At 35.8% G+C, this 22,195-nt stretch overlaps 1 protein-coding gene across 5 annotated transcripts in view; it reads left to right on the plus strand.

Moving 5' to 3' along the window:
* comm3 overlaps positions 1-22,195 on the plus strand; it is a 167,129-nt gene that overhangs the window by 113,397 nt on the left and 31,537 nt on the right. The gene's annotated exons all lie outside the window — the stretch shown is intronic.

The following is a 22,195-nucleotide window of genomic DNA, read 5'->3' on the forward strand; positions in this document are numbered from 1 at the left end:
TATTTTTTTGTATTAAAAAAGTTAAAACCTAGATTTTAAGACTGTTATTATGCTTAGCTCTCAATAATAGTAATCGACATTTATGAAAACTACTTAAGTTTGACATGAAAGAAAAATTTTTATGTTTATCTTTAAGAAATTTAGATTAAAATTTTCTCATTTGGATCACTTTTTTCCCTATTTATTTATTTATTTTTTGTCAGAAAAAGTGAAAAAATTATTCAATACAAATTTCTTTGTTTTTTTTTTTATTTTATTTTATTCTTTTTTTTTTTTTTTTTTGAAAAACTCATAAAGCTTCTACTATTGAAACAAAAAAATGTATACCATCTTGCTATAGAATTTCTGAGAATTTTTCCAAACAAATTTTTTCACTTTTTATTATAAAAAAATCCAAAAAGTTTATTCACTTTTTGATATAAAAAAATCAGTGTTAAAAATAGCAATAAATTAAAAAAAAAAATACCAAAGTTCGACAACTTTTTCATTCAGAATTTTTAACTAAACGGCTTTGAGCAATTAAAAAAGAGTCAGCAACAAATTTAAAAAAATAAAAATTTTCACCAACTACTAAAAAAGGTTTTAAAAAATCCAATTATAAGAAATACCTATCTTCCTATTGAATTTCTTCATAGGGTACAAAAATTTAAGAATAATGAGTAATTTTTTTTTAATTTTTTTTAACGGATATTTTTTTATCGAAATGTTACTTCAGTATTTAAAAAAAACCCACGAATAAATTTAGAAAAATACACAAGGCTGACAATTTTTCCATCCACTTTTTGACATAAACAAAAAATATTAAATCTGAGTTTTTACCGAAGTATTTTTTGAAAAGCTTAAAATAAAAAGCCAGCAATAAATTTAGGAAAATGTGATAATTTGTCACCAAATTATAAAAAATTTATTAAAAAAGTTCTCATAATTTCATATCTTCTATAGATTTTTTTCGAAGGGTGCAAAATAAACCTACCAATAAATTAAAAAAAAAAAACCCAAGTGTGACAATTTTTCACTCCACTTTTTAATATAAAGTTTTTAGCAAAAAAAAATTTTTTTTTTTCAATTATACAAAAATTTAAAAAAAAAACTCATAAAAATTATTGTTCTAGCCCTGAGCTCGAATTCGAACCTGCAATTTTTTAAGTTCTTTAAAAAAATTCAGCTTATAAATTTAAAAAAATTATCCAATACTGGCAATTTTCCACCATCTTATTGTCAAAAATCCAAAAATTTCAAAAAATTCTTTTCTTCGTATGGTTTTCTTTGATGGGTACAAAAATAATAATAATAATTAATTTTTTCTGTTTGGTTTTTTCTTCTGGCAATTTTTCACTAACTTAAAGAAGTTAATCAAAAAATGCCAAAATCTTTCGAATTCTTTTGAAAGTTAAGAAATAGTGCAAATTTTAACGAGATCTGTGGTATAAAATCCAATGCTTTAATGAGTTTTCATGGAACGCCCCATATGCAAAATTGGCTAATCTAATACTTTCTGTACATTTTTGCTGAGCATACAATTCAAGTATTGAAATTGCTAATCGAATTTTTGCTCTCTCTCAATACCTGAATAAATTTGCATACAAATGAATCGCATCTATTTATCACTAAATATATTCGCGTGCTATTTTTGTATATTTTTAATGGAATTATTCGAAATCCATTAATCAAAAATTTGTGCTGATGTGCTAATTCGTTAATTGAAATATTTTGTTTGGCATTTTTTCGTTATGTATCACGCATTGGAGTGCAGATTGATGTTTGCCTTGGGCTGAACAGTAGTTAATATCCAAATCAACAACAATAAATTAGTTAAGCATAAGCGAATTTGATACTCACTGCTAATTTGATCAAATTAACAGAGTTATGCTAAAACATGTTTGCAAAACAAATACTTTTTTTACTGAGCAATGCTTTTAATGTGATTTTTCATTCACTAACTAGAATTTTTCATGTTACGTATACGCCATGTACTTATGTATGCGTACGAGTTAGCGGCAATGAGTCGTAGCCGTAGGCAAATGAAAATAATGTTTTAACGAATTAAGCACTATTTAAACTGTCATAGTGTACTTTAGTACTTTTCAATGTTTAAACGTGGTCAAAAGTTGCATATATTCAGAAATGACAAAACCTGAACCCGAAGTGAATAAAAAGCGTGAGTACCAAATACTCATGATGATTGCTATCTACTATAAGGCCTCGATGCACTGTAAACTTTATTTATTTTTATTTTTCTTGACCTTTCAGCCTATTACTGTGAGTGGCGGCTTTTATTTAAGTACCTCTTCATGCCACGTAGATGGGAGAGTCTCTGCCTTAACAGAGCGATGCATTCGCAAATAATGTGAACCGGCGTTTCATACATCAGCTCACAAAAGTGAAACATTTTTGTTTCGACAAGATTTTACTTACTGAGGTAAAATAGTAGACTACAATTTTCCGTAAAGTATCCAGTGAGAGTTCGTACGTCCTCCCTGATAATCTCGTTGTTGGGGGTATAAACAATTTGGCCGGTCTATGCCCTGGGCATTCAATCCAATGTCGTATGAACTGCTTTCTTTCCCATAGAAGGGCTCTTGAATATAGAATGTTGCTGTATCCCCCTGCTTGGCGAGGGTGTTCATTACCATCATATTCCCAATGCCCGAAAACCAATCCTAACAAAATCTTGTTTTTGACTCCCAGATTATTTAGAACTACAATGCATTCATTCACTATCTTAGAAGTAATGGTTTAAAGCTGCAAGGCATGTAAGGATTCCTGGCTGTCCGAGATATAACGGATATTCCTCGAGGATAAGTCTCTTCGTAGACATTCTCTACCATTATTTCTATTACATGGATTTCTGCCTGAAAAAAAGATGGGGTAGCATCCCATTGGCATTGATTTCTTAAAATTCGACCAATAGATGCCAGCTCTCGTGAACGAGACGTCAAAGTTAAGGAAGGTACATAAATTCTGTTTTCCAAAGAGTTCTGGCCACAATGGACACCTCAAGATTCCGTCAGATTCTGTACGTAGGCGCTATCGCATTAAGTTCCGATACGGGATTTTCTATGAAGTTTTTTATTACTTTCATATGTCCTGTCGTGTTTCCGCTCTTTGGCCGAAAGATATTTTGACGACTTAGTACACCAAGCGTTGCGTCTGTCTCTATTAATATAGAGAATGGAGGTATTCCCATAAGGCACAAAGTGCATCTGTGTGCTTAATTTTGTTGTTGCTGTTTTTTGCGTGATCTTCGTCCAGTATGCTATTTTGGGAGATATATACGGGGCTGTATATAAAGCCTAACGAAGGCAGCTCTTCTTGGTTTGCTCCAGGTAGCATCTACATGAGCATTCCCCGCGAGGGCTCTATCCAATGTAGTCCCGAGGTAATTTGTTTCCATTGAAAATCGGATTTTGTTGCACAGATTCGGGGAAATCAATACATCTATTGGGAATTTTCATACGCACCGCCGTTTTAAGAGCATATCCTTATTAACTGAGATGTCATTTCGAGAAAGGCAGGAAAGCGTAGTAGCCCACGTATTCTGGGTAACTCCAAAGTTCCTTGAAGCTGAAGTTGCTATGTCATATTAAGGTCCGGCGTTGCAGTGCGAGTTTAAACTGCAACTCTTTGAAGGGGATTCCAGCGCAATTTATAACTTCTCCAACCCAATTTTCAGCCTCACCTACCCGTTGCGAATCCTGCTTCTTAAGCTGCCGAAGCTCTGGCAATAGCAAGTTCCTAATGGTACTATGGGGTGGTTCCTAATGGTAGATGGCCTAGAAAATTCAATGTGGTGATATTAAATATTTCCCGAGATAGTCGGACTTATACCTTAAAGGTGCTTGTTACCGGAGCGTACCGGATCTATATCCGGCAAGGGACCAGCAACGATCGATAACACTCCCCAAAATCTTCGCAACGTATCTTTATCGCTACAACAACAACTTCAATTTAATCCTGCCACTTTGGCCGCTTACATTGAGTTGAGAGGTCAAATTTTATGTAATCGGCCAAGGTTAGGTTAGATTAAGAGGGCGTGCGCGGGTGTTACTCACACTTCCAATTGGAGACATTTTTGTCCATTGTGAGTGCCCTCAGTAAGTTCAGGGTGGCGGCAAATTTGTTTAGTCCGATTACCTCTTAGTGGTCCTCAACGAACCACTTTCTTTCCCTGATAAACCCAAGAAGAAGCTAGACGCCCACCTTCCCAACCTCTGCCAGGCTGTCGAAGAAGCGTGAGCTAAGAAATCTGAGCCTTCTTTTTTTTGAAGCGCCGGGCATCGGCAGAGAAAGTGGTAGATCGACTCCTCTTCCTCCTCATCCTGACAGCTTCTGCAGAGAGAGCTTGTTGGTATTCGACACCGTCGGAGCTCTGTTGCGATAGCACAATGACCTGTGATGACACCCGTAAGTTTGTTGTAGTTGTTCAGTTTGAGAAGGAAGCTGGTGCCTTTCCTATACAAGCATGGCCATAAGGACCTTGAGACTTCACAGTCAACCCTATTGGTCCATAGCAAGTCCGTTGCCCTGCTCTCATATTCGTCGATTCTCCCTAGGAGATAACTCAGCGGCGGCCGAACGGAGCTGTCCACCTCACTTATGTCTAAGTCGGAACCTTTCCTAGCCATCTCATCTACGAGTTCATTCCCTTCAATGCCGCTGTGCTCAGGGACCCAGCAAAGGGAGACATTGAGATGACTTATAGAAGCCAGATCGGCCAAAGTGGCAGGGTTTAATGTTGCAATCGCATAAATCTTTGAAGTCTTAGGGATATGAGCAATTCCGTTACAGTTTCAGTTTTGATTTTTCTTCTGCCTTAAGCTCTGTTTCGATCTTAATTTTTATTACGGTGACAACATAAGCTCAGCTTACTGCTCTCACCTAGGCTCAGTCAGTGTTTTAGTTTCGATTCCGAGTTTCGTACCACCTTCTTGCTTCATTGCGGTTTCGGTCTCAATTTTTATTGCGATTCCAACTATCGCTCAGCGTCCTGTTTCAATCTAGATAAGGTATCGGAACCAGTTTGCGCCGATCTTGATTTTGGTTCCTCTTTATTCTTCAATACGGTCTTATTCAGATTCGTTTTCGGGTTTACCCAGTTTTAATTCCCATCCCCAAAAAGGTTTCGATTTGAGTTATTATTTGGGTTACGATTCCCACACCGATTTCTCGGATTTGTCTCGGGTTTTGGTAAGACAGTTGGGTCCGGTTACAGTTGCCGTTTTGATTCCGGTCGCCACTACACTTTGCTTGCTTCCCAGTCTCAGCTTCAGTCTCATTTTCACATCCGCTTGCCGCTTTGGTTTCTCTTCCGGCTTCAATTCGTTCTCTTTACCACTTTCCGATGCCGATTCCATTTCCGGTCCCGATGCTGCTGGCAGAGTGGGTTCCATTTTCGGCTCCTATTTCGTTTCCAAGTTTGGTAAGATGTCGGTTCCGCTTCCGGTTCTGTCTTTTATTTCAGCTTCAGTTCCGATTACTGGTCGATATTCCCTCCCTAGACTCCATGGATCACTATGACTAGTACGCAAATAAATTAATTTCACAACCAGACATGCATGTGATGCCAATATGTAAATACATACATACATACATATATTTGAAACATATTCATTCGCTGAAAGATTAATTTAGCGTGCAATGCGTCAACACAAAATACATTGAACAAATGGACATTGTTATGTGTTGTATGTTTGTATGAACGTAATAAAGCATTGCATGGATAAGCTCTGAGTGAAAATTCTGTGAACATTATGAATAAATTGAAACAAATATAAAATACGTAGAACCGACGACGAGGATGCGGTAAATTACAATGCATTCGATTGTGAAATTAAAAACAAAAACATAAAAAATTTATTGAGCTGCGAATGATTGAGTAGAGTTGGGGCGTAATGAAGAGTGAAATACGATTTTGTTGCATGCAACATATTGTTGATAGATTAACGGTAAAATAAAATTGTAAACAATTGCAAATGATGTATATGGGTAGCCAGTAAAATATTGTTCAATTTATTGAATTACAACGGAAGTGCTGTAATACGTAAGTGTATAAGGGGCATTCCATGGCAATTAGGATGAAATGGATTTTGCATTACTGGTTTTATAAAAATTTTGGAAATATTTTTGTTTGCACTGCAAAAAGGTTAGTGTAAATTTTTTTTAATTTACCCCCCGCTAATCAGAGAATATAAGTTTTTGAAATTTTTTCTTTTTTTTTGACAGTTTTTTAACTTTGTGAAAATCAGTGCGACTTGCATATTTATTTTATTAAAAATTTATATTCTTTCACTTATGTATATATTTCTTTGTAAGTATGGAGTTCACTTTTGGATTAAGAGCTTATTACACTCCCTACCGTTTTTAGTGCGTTTTACGTTCCTACGCCGTTTCCAAAAATTACTCGAATCCGGATAGAAGTGGCCGGTTGTGAAAAGGTATTCTAAAACAGTATTCGGCGATAAAAAAGGAGTCATACCCAAAAAAGGGCCGGTTCTGAAAAAGTACCTAGTTATAAAAAAGTATCTGGATTCAGCAAAGTAGTCGGCTCTAAAAAAAGTACCCGGATCTGAAAACCTACCCTGTTCTGAAAAAGTGCCCTGTTATTACAAAGTACCTGGTTCTTAGATGTACCCGCTTCTTACAAAGTAACCAGATCCGAAAACAAATCCGGTTATGAAAATATACCGGGATATAAAAGGGTACTCCCATCCGAAAATCTATCCGGCTCTAAAAAAAAGTACCCGATTCTTACAAAGTAACCGGATCCGAAAAAGTGCGCGCATCTGAAAAAGTATCCGGTTCTAAGAAAAAAACCGGTAATGGAAGCTACCCGGGAGTTCCCGGGTTTGACAAGCTACCCGGTTCTGAAAAAGTACCCGGGCTGGAAAAAGTAACCGGTTCTCAAAGAGTAACCGCTTCTAAAAAGCGCACGAATCCGAAACCACCGCGGTTTTTAATGAGGGCTCGGTTCTCATATAAGTAGGTAGCTGCTCGTTTTCTTTAATGGTGCATTAGTCAAAAACAGGACTTTTGAGTTAATAAAAAAATAAATGAGACTAAATATTCCGGTTCTAAAAAAGTACCAGGTTATAAAAAGCGTCCGGATTCGCAAAAGTAGCCGACTACAAAAGAGTACCCGGATCCGAAAGCCTAACCGGTTCTGACAACGTTGCCGGTTCATAAAAAGTGCTTTGTTTTTATAAGTGATAGCCGCTCGTTTACTACAATCGCGCATAAGTCAAAAAACACAATTTTTGAGTTAATTATAAACAAATAAGGGTTTTCACATCAAGTGTTGGTGAAATGGTGTACCTGCATCCACTACTAAAGAAGTACCCAGTTCAAAATAAATACCCGGATCCGAAAAAGGGGCCCGGTTCTAAAAAAAGTACCCGGACACGCAAAAGTAAGCGGTTCTAATAGGAATCGAACCGGATCCGTAAAGTACCCGGTTCTGGAAATGTACCTGATTCTTAAAAAGTGCTCAGTCTTATATAAGTAGGTTACTTCAGTGGTGCATAACTCAAAAAACCGGATTGCGATAAGCAGAGTGTCGAAATTTTGCTTGTATTCTCTTGCACTTTTTAAAACTTCAACGTAGAAAAATTTTTAGTGATTTTTATAGCAGCTTTGGCGAACTTTTGTTCAGAAAGTACCATAAAAAATTTTGATAAATTATTACTCTTTTTTTTCAAAGTTTGCATTACGGACCTGTTTCAACTGTTTTTTTTTTTTGTGTTGCTCGAAATAAATCCCAATTATTTCCCTACAAAATATTTTTTGCTCCTCTTTTGGGGCAATATAAATTTGTGTGCGAAAAAGGCGCTTTGAAGCCTTTGGACTGTTTGTATACCTGCATTTTTTTTTTGAATTTATCAAATTTAAGGTCTTCTTAGTTAGTCTCGTATTGCCGTAATGACTGCCTAATGAACTTTTTTAATTTTATTTTTTTAGCCACTAGGAAATTTTTCACTAATTTAAAAAATATTTTAAATTTCCAAAAACTTATACAAATTAAAAAAAAAAATTTAATATTTTTACTATATTCGGTAAGCACAAAAATATGTAGAAATTTCATCGGTGTTGCAAGATTCATCCTTAGCAGGAGTTGGCATGAAATGCCCCTTATGTACATATATATACCAAGAGGGACCGGAACAGTTATGAGCTTTATCACAAATATTCAATAATAAATATCAAGATTTTACTTTAGTTTTATTATCTTCTTCTTACGAAACTTTAATTTTTATTCTTAACCAAAAAAGTAAAAGTCAACTTTTAACAGTTTCCTTTTGACACCTTTTATAAAAATCAGAAAATAAAAATAATTTCATTTTTAACAAGCTTATATTTGCTTCACTTGTATGTATGTAACTCCTTTATATTAAGTAATTAAAAAAATGTTATTCATACGTACCGGTACCCGTATTTTCAGGAGGTACGGCTATATTTGCGTGTAATTGGTTGGTTTTTAGTACGCCTTCATTTAATACAATAACATAAATGCCTCGCTCCCGGTTTACAAATTTCATAAATTCGCCGCTCTACGTTGCGCCAATCATCAAGTATTTGCAAATCGCCAACAATAAAAGTCATTCGCTTTGTTACCGCGCTGATACCCATTAAATTGCATAGAATACGCTTTTGTTCCGAAATGGCTAGCATGCAGCGAATCATACGAGTAAACGATGAGTGACTTAATCACTCAGATGAATACTCACGTACGTCGTTTGATTCGAATGCTGATGACAACTTATTCAGCCCTATTCTGCATTTCGATTTGGATTGGAATTTTTTCGATTTGGCAATTTTGGTATTCTGTGTTCCAATCTCTTTCGATCCAACTTCGAATCGTTCGATTTTGTGTATTCTGCATTTCGATCGTAGTTCCGTTTTTCTAAGTTGCAAATTAGTTGGCGGAAAAATATTTTCTTTTTATTTTTTTATTAATTTATAACAGAATTTTAACAAAAATGTAAGTAAAACTTGTTAAGAAACGTAGAAGGCTTGATGATGATTGTTTTTTATATGTTTCCAGGTCAAAAACAACATGTCGATGTCAAAGTCCTTGGACGTATTTGCCCCGCAAAAGTATCTAACACATACTTGAAAGCATCGTTGTTAAGTCGAAAGTTTTTTTTTGAACCTAAATAAGAAAATAAGTCATTTAACTTTACCACTTTTAAGTTCAATTTCTTACAATTCGTCACTCATATGAAATGGATTACACAAATCTCGCAATATTTGCCTTTCCATTCTCGCCTGGCCATTTTCGTATGCGTTGCTTTCCAACTCCATAAATAATGCCGCGGCTATTGATTCCATTATAATTTGTGTCTGTTCGTTGGGTCCAATTATATGCCAAAGCAAGCTGCTGGCGTAGAGGAAGGTGAAGCGAAAACGTAAACAATCCTTGCGGAAAGAATAAATAAACCTTTATAAAGTATTTTAGGCAAGTGCAATGAAATTAGCATCCTTAAAATTCAGAAAATGTCAACTATATTCGTGCAGGAATCCGTTTTAACAAAACTTGGTGGCCACGACAGGGAATTGGCCAAAAGAACGACAAAAACACACTTACAATTATGAAATCACTTCACTCAAAAAAATATAACACTGCGGCAATATATTCTATTGCTTTTTTTTGCACAAAATGGCGTGGATAATAAAATATAAACGTTTTTCAGTGTTTTTTACACATTTTCTTTAATTTATTTTGTTCCAATGTTCACACATTCCGTACCAACAGCTGATTTCGAAAATCATTTGCTCTTCCTCTTCTCTTTACGATTCCGTCGTAATGCAGAATACCAAACTTCGATTAAAGCGGAGCGTAGAACGGGAACGTAATCGAAATGCAGAATAGGGGTGATTATATAAGTGAATAGCGCCCCTCTCTGGCAGGAAATCTATTAATTACTCTAAGCTTGATGGTAGTTTTTGAGCCCGAGGCATTCAATATTACTCCCCTTTATTCCAACTTCAGATTTAAAAAATATAAAAGACAAGTCATCCGACTTATGCAACATTTCAGACAGGACGACTTGTAGCTAAGCCTCTTTTGAAAAGCGTAAGTTCGATCTGACGAATACCAAGGGCAAGAGGAAGTACTTGTTGGTAGCCAGCTTTAACACAGAAAATTCTACCAAAAAATCCAGCGGATGACGGAAGTTGAGTCAATGTGAAGAACCCTCTTACTTATTAGCGAGGCAGACAGCAAACACGCTGAATCAATCCCTTATAATAAACTGCCGGCAAGTGACACACTACCCGCTGAGCTATTCAAAAACAAAGGTAAAGCTTGCATCAATTCCTTTAGAAGAGAAAATCGGGGCCGCAATCCACGATAATTATCACAGACCTTATAAGCGCTGCTTCAGGCTTCATTAGTAATTGACATAAAGCAACACCATCAGCTCCCCGGCAGAGGTAAGAACGGAGCCATTTAAAAATAAACTTCGATTTCTTTAATGGAGCAAAAATTTTTAAAATGTCAAATCTATTAACACAGATTTCCCATAAACGCGCCGTAAAATTTGACTTCTCTGGCTTAGATACGGAGGCGAAAAAGTCGTTCCTGCGCTGAAGAAGCGGATCTAAGCATTCGTCCCTTTGGCAGTCACTGTTCGCAGACATATATTTGGAGTTAACATCGAATATCACTCTTGCCAACAAATGAAAGGCAGTAAGGTCCTATATTGACGAACAATAATTACGCTCTATAGGTCAGTAGGGGTATACTTTTATCATTGGCGGCCGCCGCGGTATGGTGGTAGCGTGCTCCGTCTACCACACTGATGGTCTTGGGTTCTACTACCGGAAAAAGTAACTGTAAAAATTGACGCAGCTGCAGCTTACTCAGTTTTCTCAAGACTTTCACGCGCTCTTGATCGGCTGACATGTTTTTTTCCTCTTTCAATAGCTAATTGATCAATGTGGATTTTTCCGGTGATCTCTCGATCGCATGTAACATGTGATTTGGAATCACTTCTTCAAGGCGATCAGCATGGCTGTTCATCGCACGCCGTTGAAAGTTTCTTGCGTCCAAAGTTGCTATGCTAACTCGACTTAAGTAAAGACACCTTCACTTGGGCTTCAAGTGCATTTTCCACGCATGAAACTATCTGTCTTAGGTGACACTCCTCCAGTCTTAGGTGACACTCCTTGGCGTATGCAATATGCGGTGTTAGGAGCTTTCCAAAAGGTGTCGTGCATGCATAAGGGACTGTCTATTGATGACGAATTAGGGTGCTGTTTTCTCTTGTCAATAAACACTACTTTCTGCTTTTTCGTGTTTCTGATAAAAATCCGTCCCTTACACATTTTTGAAATTATTTTAATAGCTTCTAATTCTGAGACTCCGTCTGGCCCTGGGGCCTTATCGTTTGTAAAGCTTCTTGCTGCAAGTTGTAATTTTGCTGAGATTATTATAAATTGTGGAGATTATTCAATCATTCTGCTCTGGCCTTCACATCCTTCCACAGAAATGAAGATTGTGTTGACTAGGTAATATTTTATAGCTGACTCCTACTCTGTATGGCATCCCGCAAATATTCCTTTTTTGGCTGGGAATATTCCTTCTATTCCCGTTGTTTTTTAGCGGTAAGGATACTCCCCGAAGGTTTTGGTAGTGTTATCGATGTTGATGGTCCTTTGCCGGATGCAGATCCGGTACGCTCCGGTAACAAGCACTATTAAGGAACTAGCCCGACCATATCGGGAACGATTTAGTATGACCGCATGAAACCTTCTAGACCATAACGCCCTCCTTTGATAAAGCAGTATAAAGGGTTAGTAACTTTAAATTTAGATTTAAAGAATATGCAAGGAATTCATGTACTTTTAGCTAAGAAAGAGACTATAACGTATATATACGAGGCAATAAAGGAACTTGGGGTAGCCAGAACCTCGAATGCTAAAGAAAGAGTCGCTTCTTACGACAGGCATACCTGCCGTGGGTATATTCTAACCTCCCTAACCCGCTGGGGGCCATCTATTTCCGTCGAGTTTAACTTTTTAACACTTTAACAACACATTCTGTTTTGGTTTTGTAAGTACATACTCACCCTGCGCGTTAGGAGTTCGAATATGCTCGTGCTAGGTTATACCGATCTTAAAGGGCGACTATAATATCATTTCTTACGCAATCAATGAATGGTGCATTACTCGAAAGGGAGCAATGCGGACGCGGCGTATCACTTGTGCGACCCTATCACGATCGTTATTTTTTTTTTTCTTCTCTTCTTCTTATTAAAAACCTTACTCGCGGGAAGCAGTTGCAATCTTTATATATTTTATCACTGATACTTGGATAAAGATCTCATCTCCTGTCCTTGGGTTGGCCACTTAGTGGGCGAATGACGGGGGCTGCAGTTTCACCTCAAAGGCGAGGAGAGTTTTTCTTTGTGGAAGTTGACAATAAAGCATTATCGATGGAGCTATGCGGTCCCTTCGTCAAAAAAGTTGGCATATAAAATTTTCTCTTGAAGGTCATGTTAGAAAGTGCTAAGCGGCCCTTTTACCTGTTCTAAGCTATGGATAAATTTTTCAACTGATTCTTCTGCGGAATATACTTGTTGAGTAAATGAAGAATGCCTATCGTTTGTGAATGACAATTGATAATTGAAAAAGTGGGGTATGTGCTCTCTCCTTTTTCAAGTGTTTGAAACTGCGTTTGGTTGAACGGTGACATCGGTTTTTGGAAATGTGATTAGTAGCTGAGCGACTAGAGCGCACTGTTAGACGCAAAGAACCGTTAAAACGGTTAAGCGCCAATTAAGTTAGTTAGTAGCGGAGACATTATGTCGTAGACACGAAGGGACATTTTGATTCGATGTGACGAAAAGGTTGTAATCACATCCCTTAATTGTGATGCAGTAGTATATAAATTCGGTTGTTACTCCTGATGCTCTGCAAAGGTTGTTCACATTCCTTAGTTGTATTTTGTATCTGATTATCCAAAGTATCAAAACTTGATGCAGCAAATTATTCACGCTTAGCTTTGAGTGGTATTGGAACTCACGGGGAAGTTGCTATGCCACCGTATGCCACTATACATAAAATGGATAAGGGTTTAGATAAACCTTGTATCTTGCCAAGTTATGACCTCGTGATTGTACACACGATTACAAGCGAATTTGGTACCAACGATTGGCACTGAAGTTTTTGGCAGGTGACATGCAGCTTTTCGTTAGGCTGCTGATCACGCAAATATATCCGTTCGACACCGTAAGGTTGAAACTTGAAGGTATTCACGTTATTTATATACATACATACATATGTAATTTGCATAGATTGTATGTACTTACCGTCTATCGCCTCTTTTAAATGAACTATCTTCGTTGATAAGCGCCTTCTTAATCAGTTCCTGAACTATTTCTTCATTAGATAGGACTTTCAAATTAATTCTGTGATAGATTTCAATAACCGCAAGGCACACAATTTAGCCAAATATCACAAATTCAATCACACATAATTCTCACTAATATTTTACCAATTACAACCATAAATTGCTAGCACTTTAAAAGAATCTTGCAAATTTACAATTTTTCGCGCGCTAAAAACCTTTCAATTGTCAAAGAATACCGCACAAAGCAACGGCGCAAAACTAAGCGCCCTACGCTTTAGCGTGCAAGGGAAAAAGAGTACGATAGAGTGTTTAACATATTTGAATATTCCAAAAGAATAAAAGAGCGCGCATATGCAAATACGTTCCACAAGAACGAAAGAAGCAAAAAGCAAACGATGCAAAATGTCAAACGTCGTATGCGAAAGAATGGCTAAAGAAGAAGCGTTGAAACCAATGGACAAAGTTAACGACCGCAAAGAATTCAAAAGAAATAAATAAAAAAAAACATATAAAATGAAAGCTGAAAGAAAAATATGAAGGAGAATGTATGAGTGTGTGTGTGTGTGTGTGTGTGAGCGCATGCGTGGGTATTTGCGTGAAGTACAGAGCACAGCTTAGGCCAATAGCTAAATGCCAGCTTGAAAACCATTTTATATATTTTTTTAGTTTTTTTCCAAAAATGAACAGTTGGCTGAGTGTAGACTGTTTATGGTTGTATGCATGTATGTATGTATACATTTATGTACATATGTTTGTTTGTATGTTTACATACAGTCACACTCAGTTATGTGCAAATATGGCTTAATGTCATATTCACAACAACAATTAAAAATTAAAAATAATTCATAATGTCACGCGAAATTAACACTAATGCGTCATACACATCTACTGCCATATATACATACATACATACATCCATACGTGCATATAAACAACATGAATTATCGTCACACAGTTGACAGGGCGTATACGCGATGTTTTTTATTTTAGACACATCATTCGAATTTATTCGCTCGTTCCACTTGATTTCACAGTTATTTGTGTTATTTGCTTACCCATTCATTATTCACTTTTGAACAACAACAACAACTACTACAACTAATACTATATTTGATTTTCTCTTTTCACACTTTTTTATTAGAATATGTATGTACTTAAGCTCGTTTGTGTAATTCGCTTTTTAGTTTGACAAATACAATTGCATTTGTTTTGAATGTATACATATTAGGATGGGTCAAAATGTTCGGGAGACATTTTGTTTATCAAAATATTGAAGATAGCTCATAGCGATTTCAATTTAGCGCCCTTCGCATAACTTGTTTGAAAAGCGCTCCATCTCAGATTTCTTTTGAAAAATGCCCTATCTGAGCTCTAATTCAATAAGTTTTGACATTAGCTGGGGTGACTATAAAAAAAATTTGAGATTGGTCATTCTTGGACATAATTTTGAAATTTGCCGGTTTTGAAACCAATTCTGAAATAGGACATTTTCGAAACGGCAGCCGAGTTAGGGTGATATTCCATTCAGCAATCGATATTTGAAATGTTTTTCAAAATTTTTCGAAAAACAAAAATGAAAATTTTTGAGTTCGTTTTTTCATACTTTTTAAAACATTTTTTTTTTAATTTTCCGGTCGGTAATTTTTTTTTGTGCTGTCTCTATCCTTCGGGAAAATATTATTAATAATTTTCAACTCTGGAAAATTCAGAATAAAAATTTTCTTTTTTTATTTTTTTGGTTTTTTTTTTTGCTGTTTTTTATTTAATTTCATCCTGAACGATAACAAGAAATTCCGGACGAATCCAGTGACTACTGGTTTTATGTCACTCAGTTTTGGTGTATTTTTTCAAAAAATTATGCAAAATTATATAATTTTCACTTCTTTTTAATTTAAATTTAGCAACATTTTTTTTTTTTACTAAGATACTTCACCCACAACAGAAATACTTAAGCCTAGTTATGCAACTGTAAGAACGTGTGTTTTTATTTTTATATTCGAATATAAATTTAAAATTTTCGAATGTTCAAACTGTAAAATTATTATTTTTTTTTGTTTTTTATGAATATGGATTATGACTTTTCGTTCACCTAAAAAAAAATTCATCGTTACTTTGTTGTTTTGGTTTTTTTTTTTTGTTATTTCAAATATTGAAAAAATAAAACAAGAAAACAAAAATTTTGTCCTTCCAATTTTTTTATAAAAATTCTCAACAGAATAGTTGAGATTTACACAGAGGATTCAAACAATCCAAAAATTCAAATTTTTGACTTTTTAACAAATTTGTTATAAAAAAATTTTTGTTTTTTCTTAGTAACAAATGTTAAATTATTTTAATTTAGAAAATGAGAAAACATTTTCACTTAACTATTTTTCGGCTATAAAATTCACTTAAGTAGAGCAAATTTTAAAAAAGCTTCGGGAAATTTTTACAACTTCTATAATAACTTGTTTCTTTAATCTCTTGTATTTCTGAAAAAATAGTTCATAATCATGTAATTTTCATGTTTTTCTATTTATGTTCAGCAAAATTTTTCAAAAAACAAAGGATTGCATTGTTTTTTTTTCTCAAATTTTATATTGCAAAATTTTTATTTTGTGGAGGTTTTTCTATGAAATTTCTGAACAAAATAAATAATGCATTGCAATTTTCGTCGTTTTATTAGATTTTGAATTTTTAATAAACTTAAATACGAACATACAAGTTTTGTAGCCAGTTCTTTTTATAAAAACTTTCAGAAATCAAACTCCCAAAATATGGGCATTTAAATTTTTTTAGTCGGGAACAAGGCCAAAAATTCTATTTTTTTATTTTAATTTGGAATAAGAAATTTAAAAAAATGCATTTATTTGGTTTGCATACATACCCTAAAAAGCTTAAATTTTTTATTTGTTAAAAGGATAATTTCAAATTTTCAATAATTCTCAAAAATACAATTGCCGGAAACCACCACATAAGTACATATTTTTGAGATTTACACAGAGGATGCAAACAGTCCTAAAAATCTAGTTTTTTACTTAGTTAACAAATTTGTTACAAAAAAAATTTTTTAGTAACAAAGGTTACATTATTTTTATTTAGAAAAAAAGATAAATTTTCACTATTTTTTCTATTATAACTTGTTTTCCGGAATCGTTTCTTTAATCATTTGTATTTTTGAAAAAATAGTTCAAAATCATGTAATTTTCATGTTTTTCTATTTATGTTTAGCAAAATTTTTCAAAAAATAAAGGATTACATTGTTTTTTTCCAAATTTTAAATTGCAAAATTTTTATTTTGTGGAGGTTTTTCTATGAAATTTCTGAACAAAATAAATAATTCATTGCAATTTTCGTTGTTTTATTTGATTTTGAATTTTTAAAAAGATAAAATATGAACAAATGTGTTGTACCCAGTTTTTTTTTTTTATAAAAATTTTCAGAAATCAAACTAAAATACGAACATAAAATTTTTGTATCCAGTTTTTTTTTATAAAAATCTTCAGAAATCAAACTCCTAAAACAAATGCATTTAAAAAATTGTTTATTTTTTAAACAAGGAATACGGTTGAAAAATTCAAATTTTTTACTTTTTAAAAGCTCGAATAAGAAATTAAAAAAAAATGTATTTGATTTGTATACAAATTTTTCATTTGTTAAAAGGATAATTTGAAATGTTCAATAAACGCAGTTTAATTAGTTTTACGAGAATGCATTTAATTAAAAGCGCAAAATTTTAAACATGCAATCATTGGCTAGAAGCCAAAGATTTGAAAAAAGTTCAGAAATCGTTTTCGAAATGTACAAAATGATGCCCAAAATGCTATGAAACCTGTGGTGCAAAGCTCAACAGCACGATAAGTTGGTATGGAATGCTCTATATATGTACATACATATTTACATGTGTGTTTTGAATATTTGAAATCTGCTCAGCTTCCCAACATTTAAAAAAACAGGAATTCAGGAATTTCAAGTTCAAAAACGGTCCGTTTTACAATAAAAAAACCCTTCATATCTGTACACAATTTTTAAAAATTATTTTTAATAAGTCTATCTCGATTACCATCTCCCATGACATTCCTCTGCTTGAAGCGAACATTTTTTTTGTAGTTTAAATTTTTGTTATCACAAAAATTCGACCCAACCTAATAAAGCTTTACGCCGATCGCTTTATCGGCGGCGGCGGCGTAGGCTCTATTATATACCGGCGACGGCGGCGTAGGCGGCGCGACGGCGTACGCCGGTGTTCTTACTTTAAAAGCTTGATTTTTCTATTTAAAAAAATAATATTAGGAAAGGTTTTGTTGATATGTATTTCAGGAAATCAACGTGTTGGCCATTTCGGAAAGATCCGGGGTTTTTGTATCAAAATCTCGCAGACCGTTCAAAAATTTTCAGAAGTAGCTCCTTGCAAAGGGATTGTCCCTCGTTCGCATGCTCCAGAGAGGCTTCGAACCTAACCCCGGTCTTTGGAATTGGTACTGCTGCTTCTGCTGAAAAGAAATAGAGATACATAAAATAGTCACACTTTTGCCTGTATATCTCGTGCAAAGCGTAGTTTCACCTAGGGTTAACTCCTAATAATCGTTGCGAACACAATTTCTTTAAATCATTTATCGCTCCTTGGCGGTCACGCATAAAGGCGACTTAGGGTTGCTATGAATGGTCTATTAATACTCATGACTATCGTGGCACAGGGCGCCTCTAGTTTTTTCGGCTGTTTTTAAGAGCTAAAATTTCCAGTGTGCGAACAGTAGGAATCCCTACCACCAGTCGCTACCACGCCTCCTGAGCCTCACACCATATGCCAGTACAGAAGCTATAGGACTGCGACTTCGAACTCATACCTTCGTCGACGTCACTTTCCTAGAAGCTCTAGGTGTAGCTCCAAAAACTTTCCAACGGATGCTTTTGTCGCGCTATGCTGCCGAACTACACTTTGAAACGTTAGGGAGTGACTATTTGGCCAAAGATGCCGCCCTCGAAAGCATAATCAGTCTAAGTGGATGCCATTGCGTCATGGGTGAAAACCCGTATAATCCTCGGTGCATCTACATAATTAAAATTTTACAAGGACCCTGGATAAAATTTTTAAAATGTAGACCAAAGATTGCAGACGTTTGTGTTCACAACATTGATTTCAATAGTCTTCGTTAAATCAAATTTAGAATGAAAGTCGACGGATTTTAAGTTGAAAGTTGTTAAGTACTGTTTTGCGGCCTTACGATATAGGAGCTCATTATGGATGACCGCGTAGCTTCAGTTTTCAGACAAGTTCGACTGTCCGCTACGTTAGGGTAATATCACACACGGTCATTAGTTCCACTGTCTTGGGATTTTGCTTCACTCAAAGTGGTGTTCTTGCGAAGGACAAAGCCTCACCAGGTAAATAGTATATGTGCCTACGTATTCACAATTGTAAAAGGAGCCGTAACGTGCAGGTGATATTTAAACTTGGTTGATAGGCTATAATCAATGTGATTCACTCCAAGGGACTAGTTTTGGATAGGGCCGCCAACTTTAGGAAATGTCAAACCGGGAGACTTGGGTGTTGAAGGATGAAGTGTGAAAATCAAAATTAACATTTCAGACGCTATTGTATAGTTTCGCAAATAAACAACAGATGTTTGAATGTAATCCCAAGTGATTTTTCAAACCCTTCTCATAAGTACATATATCCTCAACTTAAGTATGGGGTAAAAATAATTTCAAAGGAGTGTTTGTGCCTCTAGAACCTACTAAACGATTTTGCATCACTGATTTCGCTTATTCTTGAGGACAGTTTAAAAACATGTTCGCCTTGGGTCATTTTATTTGAATTAATTGTTCATTACTAATATTTTCAAAAATGCAAAGTGAGCATATAAATTTATTATATAACTTTTCTTTTAGTATTTTGTTTTAATAACTTGGTGAATTGGGTGATGGAAAGTCCGTGTTAAGCTGACATCGAAAGCGCCTGTTATTTTAAATAACTTTTGAATAGTTATAAAGAGTTAAATTTCGCAATTAGTTTCTTATAACTGGCAGTGATGTGCATCCGTTGATACCACTTTCGACCATATCCGAACAATTTTCGACATGAACAATAAATGGCCTAAACAGTCTTAAACGAGTTCAAAATATAGTAACGCGCCGGACGCCGCGCCGCCACGCCGATATTTTTGACATTCGGCGGCGTATATCTATCCTAATGCATATGGGTATTAATATAATAAATAAATACATCTATCTGCTTGTGTGTGTACTTTAACCTTAATGTGTGCCGTGCTTGTATGCACGCGATTGTCTGTAGTACGAGTTAGAAAAAAATATATACCAACTACTTTAAGTAAAGGTGCCTTTGGCAAATTGCACTACACGACGTATGCGGAACTTAAAATATTTTACATTCAGTTGATGAGGCGTACTCGTAAAACGCTTGAAACTTTTTAGCTACACAACACCTTCATATGTACTTAAGTTTTCATTGACGAATCATAAATTGAGGTCTCGCTGTTTTTCAGATGACATACATACATATATTCGTGGGTAACGATGTCAATGTCGTCAGCATACGCCAGTAATTGCACGTTCTTATAAAATATTGTTCTGCACTGGTATAATTTTCTCCAGCGCCAACTTAAGACACGTTTATGAAGCTGCTGAAACCTCGTATAGTTCCAAACGACTCGGAGAAATCGTTCTCAATTCTGACTGTGGTGATGGTGTTGCTCAACGTCTCATTGCACGGCCGTATATGTTTCCTGGGCCTGAAGTCAACAAGAAAGAAATGATAATCCCAACACAAGGATGAGGTGCAAAACCTCTCCCCTAGTAGCATAAGTTGGCCCATAAACCTAGTTAGAAATATATAAAGGCGAAAACTCGTTCACGAACTAGCCCCAACTTCCCTTCGCCCCCATTAAGACATGTCGTTTGTATTTAAGTTACACACTGATAACCGATTCCGCCGCGTGCAGGACTCTAACAGAGCACAATTTCGATGGGAACTTTAGCCGTTTGACATTAGGTTATGAGGAGTCATATCATTCGACGTGGTGGATGCTAAAAGCCATATGCTCGAAATCATAAACAGCTGTCGAGTCAGAGATAGGATGCATAGGATCTGTTTTAGCAGACTCACAACTTCCTTCAGTCGTGGCACGAAAGGTTTTAGTTGTGATATTGTATCCCCTTTTGAACGCGATTGTTTCCAGACAGTCACAACTCCCGCCTTGCAGCAGAAGCAGCGCCTACCTTTCTACTGTCCACGATACCGCAACATCCTTCACTTCATGCACCAGAGGTAAGCCTGCTTAAAATACTAGCCGACCTTCTCAAGGTGCTCAACAGTTAATGTTTCTTCACCAGATAACTGCAAAATCCTCTCTTCAAATCGAGCGCTCTCGCGACACTGATTTGTCGGGCAGATTGCTTTGAATGGTTAATGTACGGTGGCGCAACTGTCCATCCAGATGGCGTCGTAACCAATGTGGTTCAAGGGGTTGGGTAGGCGCAACCCTCTCAAGGGGTTGCCAGCGCAATATATAGCTTCTCCAACCCAATTGTCAACCTCACCTAAGCGCGGCGAATCAGGTTTCATTAACAGGTGAGGCTCTGGCGACCCCAAGCTCCTCATGAAACTAGGGGGTGGGGAGGGAGGGATGGCCTGAAGGTTTAATGTGGTCATATAAATCGTTCCCGAGATAGTCGGGCTAGTACCTCAATGGTCCTTTGTTACCGGAGTGTACCGGCATCTATGTATATCTGGCAAAGGACCGTCAACATCCATAACAACATCCAAAGCCTCCGGGGAGTATATTTATCGTTAATACAACAACCAATGTGGTTCGGTTCTCATTTGGAAACCATTTCCAGCCTGTCCATTGTTGTAGAGATAACCGCCCCCCCCCCCCCCCCACAGCGGGTCGGGGGCTTAGAATATACCCGCGGCAGGTATTCCTGTGGTAAGAGGCGACTAAAACACCCAAATGATTCAAGGGGTTGCCACCTATCCGTGGCGAAATATCCAAGTTCCTCATGTAAGTAGGGGGTGGGGCGGGATGGTCTACTAGGTTCAATGTGGTAATCTTAAATCGTTCCCGAGGCGGACGGGCTTGTACCTTAATGGTGCTTCTTACCAGTACTTACCGGTTTTAAGTCCGTCAATCTACATCGATAACACTCCCCAAAACCTTCGGGGAGTGTTTTTATCGCTACAACAACAAGAACAAATAGATAGAGCCCGATAAGAAGCAAATCAATGTTGGATCTGCAGAATCAACTGGTAGGTTTTCGAATAAACTTAAAAAAAAAACACTACCAGCAATGAATAACAAATACAATTTCGTAAATAATATGCATTTTATTAAGTTTATAATTCATAAAAAAAAAATAAATGTATGGATGTCATATATGTAATACTCCTATATTGCTAATAGAAAATGCTCGCAATGTGTTTTGAATTTGAAATCAAAACAAGACAGCCTATAAAATTTTTGTGATTGTAGCAGCATAAGTGTGACAAGAAAAAATTTAAATTTAGGTACATTCGATTATTGAATACAAAAACAAAAACGTTTAATAATATATGTTTGGGAATGTACCTAGCCTTTTGTAGCAATATAGGAGTATTACATATATGATGGATGTTTTATATTGAAAAAAGTTTGTTTGTATATACTAAATATGCAAATTTACATAAATTACTTAGAAAGTAAATGATTTACAAAAAACTATTGTTTTGTTTGTTCAAGTACTACGGTAAACGAGTGCAATTCAAACTTATAAATGTAAATATAATTTGTCTACACATTGTCAAGGGTTGAATTGAGAGCTGCACAGCATAGCCTGTTGTCAAGCAAAATTGTATTTGCGTTAACCAAA

Source organism: Eurosta solidaginis, chromosome 5, assembly GCF_040869045.1.
Source record: "Eurosta solidaginis isolate ZX-2024a chromosome 5, ASM4086904v1, whole genome shotgun sequence".
NCBI lineage: Eukaryota > Metazoa > Arthropoda > Insecta > Diptera > Tephritidae > Eurosta > Eurosta solidaginis.